Consider the following 11,493-nt stretch of genomic DNA (forward strand, 5'->3'; position numbering starts at 1 on the left):
TTAGTATCTATAAATATTATGTATGTTATGTATACACATATGTTTAAGTAATATCAATATCACGTTACACCTACCGAGGTTTATCTCTGCACCCCCCTAAGGTAGACTGTCAGAGAATTCCTATGGCATTAAGTCCGCCTTTATACTGTCTAGTATATAAAGCTATAAATAGATAATAGATCTACTTCAATTGTATATGTTTCAAAGGTATTTTAAGTATCTTTTATATGTAAATTGCTTATTCATGAAGTGTAAAGAAGCAAATTTTTTTTTTTTTTTTATTTTTTTTTAATAAAAAAATATTATATTATAATACATTGTGTATTAATTGTATGTATATTTACGGATATATGTATGTATGTGTATATGTATGTGTACATATATGCATATGTATTTCACTGGATTGGTACACCGCGCGTAGTTCGTTTTCAAATGATTATTGTCCACCTGATGGTTGTCTGGAAGAGATCGCTCTTAGCGATAAGACCGCCAATTGTACTTTTTAGTGTTTAATGTATCGCACTGTTTAGTTGTTTTTTGGTTGGTCTCTCTCTCTCTCTCTCTCTAGATAAATAAATAAATTATTATTTAAGTACGTTTAAAATTGAACAAACACCAAAGTAATAAAGTAAAATAATTCACATAGTTTCGCTCTTCGAGTTCCCGTGAAAAACTCTTTTCATATCTTACATAACTACGAATTATCGTCTGTCTGGAGATGATCAAATAGTTATGAATTAGACGCAAGACTTGTGCGTAGAGCGTGCCCTTTGATACCTGTATTGTGTATGAGTGGCACAAATATAGACAAGAGAATTCCACGTCTCAACAATATTCTATGCGTCTCTCAATGACATAACGCGACAAGAGGATCTTACGAATAATCCAGACACCAAGTTTTCTTGCCCTTATTATGAAAATAATAACGTTAAATTGAGAATATATGTGTGCTTGTTGGATAGTCACTGCGTATTTTGTTCAGCCAGTGGCATTCTTATGTATATTCTTTTTACAAGTTCTATTTTTTTTTTTTTTTTTGGAACGAACTTCCTTATGAGACGATGTGGAGGGGTACCCTAACCGGGAAAAAACGTCCGTAACGTAAGATTTTTATTAGTAATGCACACAGTGTACGACTTAACTTTTTAATAACGTACAAAAAAAAACATATTTTTATTATACATTTTTTATGAATCATTGTGAATAAAATAAAGTTGATAACTGTGTAAAGTAGTTTATTTTATTTTTATCAATAAAAAACTCATAATAAAAAATGTACAACGGCTGCCCCACCCTTCAAACCGAAACGCATTACTGCTTCACGGCAGAAACAGGCAGGGTGGTGATACCTACTCGTGCGGACTCACAACTGCGTTATATAAAGTCATTTAGTTGGCTTAAGTCTTTTACGCGTACCGCAACACCTTTCAACAAACAATTTCCTTCTCGGTGAAACATAATACTATACCTTAAATGTGACGTCAAAAGGCCGTTTTTGCGCTCTGATGGATTCGTTTAATAGATCACACATTGAATTGGAGAAACAGGAAAGATAAAATATTGATTGCTAATGTCATGTATAATTTATTTGGGATGGCCCAGAGAGAGAGGAGAAGATTTTTTTCTTTCAAATTGATGCATAGTTTTTAACCGCATATTTATCTTTTCCCAAATTCACGCTCTTACTATTATACAATATGGGTACTATTTCGAACAAACTCTAGGATCAGTTCACGCATACTAAATATCAAATTTACTAATGCCCTTCAATTTTCTTACAACCTCTATAGAACCGTAGTTATTCATTTAATAATGCTCCAAACTTTTTAAATATAATATTTATTATTTATGAACACGTAGGAACACGTAAAATAATGTTATGTAGAAACTTATCGGAAAACATGCACCGAGCATTATATTTCATGTAAAATTCCGAAGTCGAAACACGCCAAAGGGGTAAGATGCTAAGTATAAAGAACTTTTAAAGAGAATGTTCTGAATGTGCCTCTAATACTCGACACGACATAGTTTAAAAAAATCGCATCTTAATCTTGCTACAAGTCATTAATATTAAAATTCATTGAATAAGTTACTTGTACAGTTTTTCTTGATTACAAGTGACCAAAAATATTTACTATGCACAAACTATGCAGAAAAATAGGTACTCCATATAATAATAATAATATTTTTTCAAGTTTATTTAGTCGTAAACTTAATTAAAATATCGACTAATAACACCTCAGTCTACTGTAACTAGAGCAACTATAAAATATTTGAAACGTATCGAAATTTGGCGATAATCAGCCAGTGGCTTGGCTCTACCCCTGGTATTGCTGAAGTCCATGGGCGACGGTAACCACTCACCATCAGGTGGGCTATATGCTTGTGTGTTTTAATTATGTTTACGATACTAAAGTCAGTATGTATATTGCCATGTACGCCTTGTAAATATCAAATACAATTTTTACTGGTGGTAGAACCTCTTGTGAGTCTGCATGGGTAGGTACCACCACCCTGCTTATTTCTGCCGTGAAGCAGTAATGCGTTTCGGTTTGAAAGGTGGGGTAGCCGTAGTAACTATACTGAGTGAGACCTTAGAACTCATATCTCAAGGTGGGTGGCGGCATTTACGCTGTAGATGTCTATGGGCTCCGGTAACGAGTTAACACCAGGTGGGCTGGGAGCTCGTCCACCCATTTATGCAATAAAAAATAAATAAATAAAAAATACATTACCAGACCGCAAATATTTTATGCCAAATAATTATTGCGCCGACTCATTCAACATCGTTGCTCGGATTCATAGAAAACAAATGAAATTAATTCGTTAAAGAGCATATAAGCGAATCATTAAAGTGCAATCAATTAAGTTTCAAAATGAAATCGCAAAATTACTTGTCGATACCGTAACTAAACTATCGACTGTAACATTGAATTATTCCGATATAAATGTGCTCGTTTAAGCTTAGCATCAAAAGACGTTCTTTTAAAGAAAAATGTGAGCCGTCAGGGGACGCCTGGCAGATGTGAAACATCGACATTATTTTGTAAAAGTAATATGCACAAAAGAACAGATTGTGATAGGAACTAAATATGTCATAATGATAAAATAAAATATTACGAAAAAATAATTTGTTTTCAAGTAAAACACAGGTTATGTGTACTGTAGTAAACAACACTGTATACACTACGGAGTATACACTATAGGTATCCGAGCTCAGTGTAGCGAGAGAGATGGCTTAACGCCGGATCGAGTGGGAGAGAATCGCACAATCGATTGCGCATGGCGACGCGTCGCCACGCCAGAAATCGGTTTTACGTGCGGCTATAGATATTTCACATCAAAATTACCGGCAATGTTCGTCTTCGCAACATAGTCCCGCAACATCAAACTGAGAAAACAATTCATGACTTCGCGGCTGTAGTTCACCGGCTTAAGCGACCAAACCCTAACCTCCCATGAGACCAATACATGACGCTTCAAAAATTCCACAAAAACAAAGGTATAATAATTCTACGGTACGATAAAAATTACACCACTTTAGTTACGGACACGTTGACTTACAATAATAATTTATAATAGTACAATATATTTTAATACATACTTCAGATACAAAAAAACAATACCTGACCATTAAACATAATAGAATCTTTTTCTTCTTCTTTTTCTCCACTTTATCCCACTAAGTCGGGTCGGCACAGTTAATTTTTCTCTTCCATTCTCTTCTATTAGCCTGCTCAACACTCACTCCTCTCTCTCTCTCTCTCATATCGTCATTAACACACTCCATCCATGTTTTCTTCGGTCGACCTCTTCCTCCTCTACCAATCAACCACCAATTATTAAGAGGTCCTGAGGAATAAATTGGAAATTAGGCTTGTAATTTTTGAGTTCTTCAGTTCAGCCATATCAACGAGTAAGCTGACGTCAGTCTTGATGATGTCAGACTTTTAAAAATAATGTAGGACAATGGCTTATTGAGGGTTGACGAACCCACCTACCTACATACACATACATAGTTATGGCTATTTTTTCTTTGTGCACCTTATCAATGGAATGGCTTAAGTGGGTCGTGAAACATTTATGTACAAAAGTATTGCAGCTGTCCACAGACGGATCACAATCAAGTATCTCAATCATCTCTATCATGGTAAAAAAAATACGAGCGCTTGGTAAATTAAAGCTGTGATAAATACCAAAATGTGCATATTCTCGCTGGTGTTAAAACTCCATTTAAGTATTTTTTAACAAAATTGAAGTGTGAGACTCTAGTGCGAATGCGAGCAATCAGTGATGCGAAATGGGCGACAAGGGGTGGGAATGAACAAGCCCTGTTTGAACGTGTGACATGTCGGCGTTAAGAGCACTTTTCACTCGGCTGGAGATCTAAGTGAATTCTAAGGTGGAATTACTGCTGAATCCGATATGTGATTTTAATAAGAATCAAATCACAAAGAACAAAACTAGAAAAAGCTTAGGCACCCACTCAGATAGAAAGACGGCGTTAAAACATGATTGCACTTGGACGAGGTATTTTATCAGTTCGTAATTAAAATCATGAACTAGCATTAGTATTAAATTTAATGAAAATTAAAAAAAAATTAAATTATAAAATTCATTAAATAAATATGAAAATGCTTAGAATTAAATAAAAATAACAATTTTGTTTTTCCTTTGATGTGTCCCCGGTTGGACGGATTCCTTTTGTTTGTTTTAAGTTTATTTTATACAAAAGTTTAGGACTTTTATTTATCGATTGAGGCATTACGAAGTCTGCCGGGTCAGCTAGTGGCTTAATAAAAACGCAGCATTTATCTGATGTCACCAAAATAGGTCTTGCGTGAGTCCTCATGAGCACACTTCACGCTACGTAATCGTCACTTTCAAAACTGAAAACATATTATCGCTTACCCAAACGTGAACACGTAATTCGAGCATGAATTAATCAAATTCAAGAGTATCCCAGCCTTCCCCCAGTCAGCTCTGAAAACTATCGTATGTTGATCTAATTTAACTAGTGGTCCCCCAGTAGTCGAAATTCGACTATAATTAATTGGAATTGTCAGTTTGTACACTATTATGATTGTATTTTATACTTCTATAATCACAAATTTCGCCAAGGCTACTCTATAAAAAAATATTAATAAAGACAAACAATATTTAATCTATTCTCAATTTGACAATAAATAGTATGCATGCGTGTTTGCGGCAAATACATGGTATGTAGTGTGTGTAATGTTTTCTTTATTGATTTAATGTACCTTTATGCATTATTTATCGTTGGTCCGATCAGATCCGCACCGCTTTGGACAGTACAGTGTACAGCGCGCTGCGTGACGCCGTGGACAGGGGAAAGTGGAAAAAGATCCTAAGATTGAAGCTCATGGGTGATGGTGGTCACGACCCTCAGACATGAGGAACACGACTCGAGGAGGAGGATGCATTATTTAAAAAAAAAATTAGCGTTGTGTACTTCTTCTCTATGTTCTCTATAAATTTGGAAAATTTCATACTCCTCCGTCCGCGCAATCTTCGTAAAAAGGTATACAAAGTAATTGCTTCACGTATTAATATATAGATATTAAAAAATATTCTGATTCCGGCACTGCTCCATACAAAGGTCTGCTCGACAGAACAGAGATTCATGGCACACCTACGCCGACCCAAGAGCCGTATTTATTTTTACGTAAGGCCACCACCCGTAAAATTACAGCAGGACAAAGAACTTCAAAGCCGCGCGCTGTACCACAGGCATATCTATCTTGGGCCGTGTTTACGACAACTTTTTATGAGACCTATGTTATTTCACTTTAATTACTTTTCTAGGTTTTTAATTATTTATTTTTTTGCGTTTGTACGTATGGCCTTTTTGTTTCGATGCGGTTAACGGGCTTCCACAGATGATATCTAAATGCAACCGCCTAACTACATATAAATAGGTATCCGAATCTGATTTGTGATTAACTGTAGGTACAATCGAATCAAAAAAATCATCGATGTTTGGTTATTAGTTAAAGCATCTCGAATATTCGCTGCGTATTACCACCACGGCAAATTAATTTCATTAGTCGAAAAATGTCCTTATTTGCTTTTAAATTGATTTTTATTAATTAGTGCTTCTCTTCAATGATTGTTTCATTTTATACAAAACCAAAATTCGTTTGTATTGTTGTTTAAAAAAATTGAGTATGACCAATATTCTTAAAATACTAAAGCTTTAGTGTTTCGCTCTTTACCTCTTTTTGGACAAAAGCCTCCCACATTTTCGTGTCACTAATATTATTATTATATTGCGTTTCATCCGTAAAAAAATACCTTCATACGCGCCAAGAAGTTTCACTTCGAAAATTTCAAACAAAACAGTAGTAACATTTTAGAAGATAATAGATTATTTAGTTAGAGATTTAATAATTAATTTTCTTATCAGAGTGGACCGGTTTTCGGCTTAGTTCATGCCGGTGCTTTACTGGCCTTGGTTAGGTATCGACTTTGATTAAGATTCAGTTCATAATGCTTAGATATGCTTCACTAGTTAAGTCCCTGTTTTGCGTATAAATTGAATGTCGATTTTTTATGAATTTATTTTTATTAATGCTCAGAATACTACCTCAGGTTATGGATTCATGCATATTACATTTAGTGTTTTGTTTTGTTACAATAACTTTTTTAAGCACAGGAAAAAAATCCGATTTTATACAACACGCTCTAATTTTACATATTGTTGATGTGTTACCAATTGTCATTACTTAAGGACCATGTAACAATAGCTCTCAAATGTCAAGCGGTACTTATTTAGAATCGAATCTTTGACCTCAAAGTAATGGGTGCTACAAATGATACCAAAACGCAACGAGCTTGGCAAAATCTGTCTTCTAATGTATTTGAATTATAAAGTAGACCCAATATCATAAGGCTTTCTTAGTTACCTTAGCACCAGCGAAGCAAGAAATCAGCTTTAGAATTATTATCTGTACTAATATTATAAAGCTGAAGAGTTTGTTTGTTTGAACGCGCTAATCTCAGGAACTACTGATCAGATTTGAAAAATTATTTCAGTGTTAGATAGTTCATTTATCGAGAAAGGCTATAGGCTATATAACATCACGGTAAGACCAATACAAGTGGAGCACCAATAAAGAATGTTTCAAAATAGGGGTTTAAATAGCTACTTTACATTCTATAATTCAAAAATATTTTCACGTTCTACATAAATTAAATGGGGGGTAAAATTTAGCGTTATGCCAAAGTACCTATTCCACGCGGACGGAGTCGCGGCCAAAGGTAGATGTATTATATTTATTTTACTAAACTAAAATTAAACTAAAATACTAAAAACAATTGGCGATTTAATTCTTCAATATTTACGAATAGAAACTAAAGCGAATACCAAACAAAAATGCAATGGAAACTCGTGACAATAAAGCAGAAATCAATAAAACAAAAACAATAGCTACCCGTAGCACGAGACCGGAAATACAGCCTTCGGATTTTAATTAAAATGTCGTTGTTAAGCATCGAGGCGACACCTGTGTTTCAGCGTGGAACCTTCATACAATAACTTTTTATTATTCTGAATGTTTAGAATCGGAAGCGAACCATTTTTTACACGCTTTATATTAGCTTCACTTGTATGTACGTTTGTATGTTTGTAACTGACTCCTTTAGACGCGATTTTGACCCACTTCAAACGGCCAGATTTCATTCAAACTTTGTAGATTTATCGAGGACCGATGACAAATCAATATTTAAAAAAAAATAAAAGAAAATTAAAAAAATAAAAATTAAAAATATTGAAATTCAACTAAAAAATTAAATATATATAATAGTTTTAAAAAAGCTTGGGGTGCATGGTGTTATTAGTTATAAATATTTTTCTGACAGATATGAGTAGAAGAATTATTAATGCAATAATATCTTAAAAAGCACCCCACGCTTTTTTTACAATAAAATATATGTTTTTTACACTTTTCTCAATTTAAATTTATTAAAATTTATTTTCTATTTTTTAGTTGAATTTTATATAAAGCGTGTTTTTTAGTTTTTTTAAACTATTATTTATTTATTTTATCAAACAGTCATTATTACGCTTACATATCTGATTGTTTCTGTTGTGTAGTATTTAGACATTTACAGAGTTGATTTTTATTCATTAAATTTGTTTTTAACAGTACTATACTATTGTCTTATACTATCGTCGAGAATCAAACACGAAACAGACCAATTACGCTAATGCAAATATCGATTTTTATCAGACTTGTAAATTCTATCTGTGTGTCTACCGTAAAGCAACCATATATTATGACTTTAATTTTGAATGGATGGACGTTAATGCTAGCGAAATTAAACCTCAACTTATCATGAGGACTTCTCTGAAAGAAGTCCTTCGATGTAAGACAAATCATAGCAATTACAGATCTAATTTTTATGTGGACAAATGCAGCGTTTCTCTATAGTAGAAATGAGTTTTATTCTAATAGCAAATATTATAATGCCAACCAAGTTCATTGCAAATTCATTTATAGTAATTCACATATGTATATATACATCATCATCATCATCATCATCATCATAATCGGTTGCTCTTAGCAGAGCAGTCGTGGTCATATGGAATTCTTGCTCATTAAAGCCTTGACAGATGTTTTCCACAGTTTGCGAACCGAGGCCCGGCGCACACACTCGTTAAGTGGGGTTTCAGTAAGGTCTTTCACATGATAAGTCCAACACATATATATATATACAAGTATATATACACTAAGGTGTAAAATACCGAAAACTTTAAAATCGATTCAAGAACCGCGTCACAAAGGCAGTCTTTTTCCCGACATAAAATCGAATATTCACATCGATACGGCATTAACAAAGCAACCTGAATGTCATAAAATTTTATGGGCCCTTTGATACACATTTACAGCGTGTAAACGTGAAGTAAATCGCGTCCGATATAACGAAACATAGCTTTTTATTTATTTCTTTTTTGCCTAGATGTGTGGACGAGCTCACAGCCCACCTCGTGCTAAGTGGTTACTGGAACCCATAGACATCTACAACGTAAATGCGCCACACACCTTGAGATATAAGTTCTAAGGTCTCAGTATAGTTACAACGGCTTCCCCACCCTTCAAACCGAAACGCTTTACTGCTTCACGGCAGAAATAGGCGGGGCGGTGGTACCTACCCGTGCGGACTCACAAGAGGTCCTACCACCAGTAAGCATTAGTAGTAGCTACATTGAAAAAGAAAACTGTCGTTCGTCTAACATTTATACAGGAAAGTGGGGACTGAAATTGAGCAATCAAGCTCACGGTCTGTGAGGTTCTAGCGCTGCGCCGCTTCTTTGATACGCGAGGTTAAAGCGTCATGAGGTTTTGCTAAAACATTGATTCTTCCTTAACTAGTTCACGGCATAAAAACGCAGGATTGCAAAACCGATCAAGGGAACCGAGTCATAATGTATTTTAAAACATACCTCATAAACAGATAACACTAAAAGTCTTGTGTGTATATCGTCCCCAAAGGATCGACTATGACTAGCAAGAGAGTTCACTTAATGTCAGGAAAAAAGTGCATTCCAATCGATGTAAAAGATGGGAGTCAACCATTATCTCATTTGAGCAGTTCGTAATTCTAAAATCGGCTTTCTCCATTGATAAACAAACAGGCCGATAGACAAATACTTAAGACAAAAATACTAACAACAATAACTTCCTCATAAACACCAATCTCTTATCTGTGTAATAAATTTGACAACTAGTCGTGAAGTATAGAAGTTTGACAACGACAAACTTTTAAATACTCCATAAAGAGTCCTCCTCATTTAATGCCGCTCTAATATTCAATAAGCACAAGTTTATCTAAAATAGAAAGGAATCTAAAAAATGTAGAAAAAAATAATGACTTCACTTAAGTATTAGAAATCTAATTTACGTTTAAAACTATATCTGATAAGAGAGAAAGATTTTTAAATTGCGCGCAGAATTATAGCGTCCAGAAAGTTTTATTAGAATCGTCATGTTGAGATAAATTCTAATGTCAAACGTACAACATCTCAATGTTTTATTAGTTATATTGAGCGTAGAACAAACAAGATGAAACTCAATAATCTAAAACGATAGCAATATATCTATAGTCTATCTAGTTCTACCTTTTAAAATATAATATAAAACAGGCACTTTACAGTAATACAGTTTCGGAATTCCCTTGATTTAATAACTTTGGTATCTTTGAGAATTATTTATAAATATCACAACACCAATATTGTGAATATTTGAATTATTTTAAAATATAACATTTCAATTAGCTTCGAAGATCATCGATAAAGGTTATAGTGGATCCCGAACTTTGTATCATGATTAACGACTTCCCACCAAGGTGTTATCCCCGAAAGAAAATCTAGGTCACAGGAAATTTCGCTTTAACCGCTTTGTGCTCCGTACACCTTAGATATACAGACCCATTTAGTACCTCTTGCGCAGATCATGCGCAGTACGATTACGCGCGACTTTCAACCCTACTTACCCTAAGCTTTATGAATGAATCCTAACCACAATACTACCAGCGTAAACATCATTAAATAATAATAATAACTAAACTGAAAAGAAGCGTAAACAAACTAATTTGTAACAAAACAAAAAAAAAAATTGAGAGAAAAGTTGTTTATTTATTAGTATTGGCTATTTCCTACCACTCGATTCGTAGGGCGCAGCGTCGAGGAAAAAACAAGACTATTTATCATGTGCGAGGGTGGTACGTGTAGGCACCTGTAGCGTGCGTTTTTTTTTTTTTGCTACAAACCGCGTGTGATTGCCTTACGGAGGGGCACGCGCGCGGTTGCCACGACTGAGGCTTGGGGCATACTGAAGCCTCTTCACCTCCCTTCCCCGCGGATAGCTCGCCTCCCATCGACCGTCGCGCGGCGGCCCAACACAAAAAAGCCTTGTTATACGCGGGACAATTAATGCTATTGAACCTTTTCGAGTACCACCATGGCTCGACTTTTGAGAAGTTTTAAGATTTTTCTTCTCGCTTTCATTTTTGTTATAACCGAATATTAAATTATTCCTGAAATTGCCTTACCTTGTGTTGTTACCTTAAAGATGTGGTTAAAGTTTTTTTTTAAATATAAAAGACCTCTAGTCGAACTAAAATGTAAATTCATAGTGATTTCTTGTTATTGTATGTAATCATTTACTTTAAATCACTTAAGGTATTCTTAGAATTAAATTTGGAAAATAAATTCAAACTAAATAAAATATATTGCAAAAGTTTCAATAAACTTATATAAGTTTTACTTTCATTTAAGACTTCAGAGAATTTTCATTTTGAAAAATCATCCAATTTAATTTTTTTGCATCTTCTTTATCTATATTGTATTCGCCACGCTTTTCTTTTATCAGGATTCGTTGCAATTAATGTTACTGTACCATTCGTGTTTAATTACTTGTGAATATGACTATTTTCGTTCTAGTTTCGTCGACTAAAAATAAAGATTCGCTC

General features: G+C 34.3%; 1 protein-coding gene across 1 annotated transcript in view; it reads right to left on the reverse strand.

The window, feature by feature from the left end:
- Positions 1–10,835, reverse strand: part of LOC101737725 (uncharacterized) — a 67,292-nt gene extending 56,457 nt beyond the window's left edge. The window contains exon 1 of the mRNA XM_012690704.4: positions 10,682–10,835. The gene's annotated coding sequence lies outside the window, so the exon portion shown is untranslated. The remainder of the gene's footprint in view (positions 1–10,681) is intronic.
- Between the last annotated feature and the right edge of the window lie 658 nt (positions 10,836–11,493).

The sequence above is a fragment of the Bombyx mori genome, chromosome 12 (genome assembly GCF_030269925.1).
Source record: "Bombyx mori chromosome 12, ASM3026992v2".
Taxonomy (NCBI): domain Eukaryota; kingdom Metazoa; phylum Arthropoda; class Insecta; order Lepidoptera; family Bombycidae; genus Bombyx; species Bombyx mori.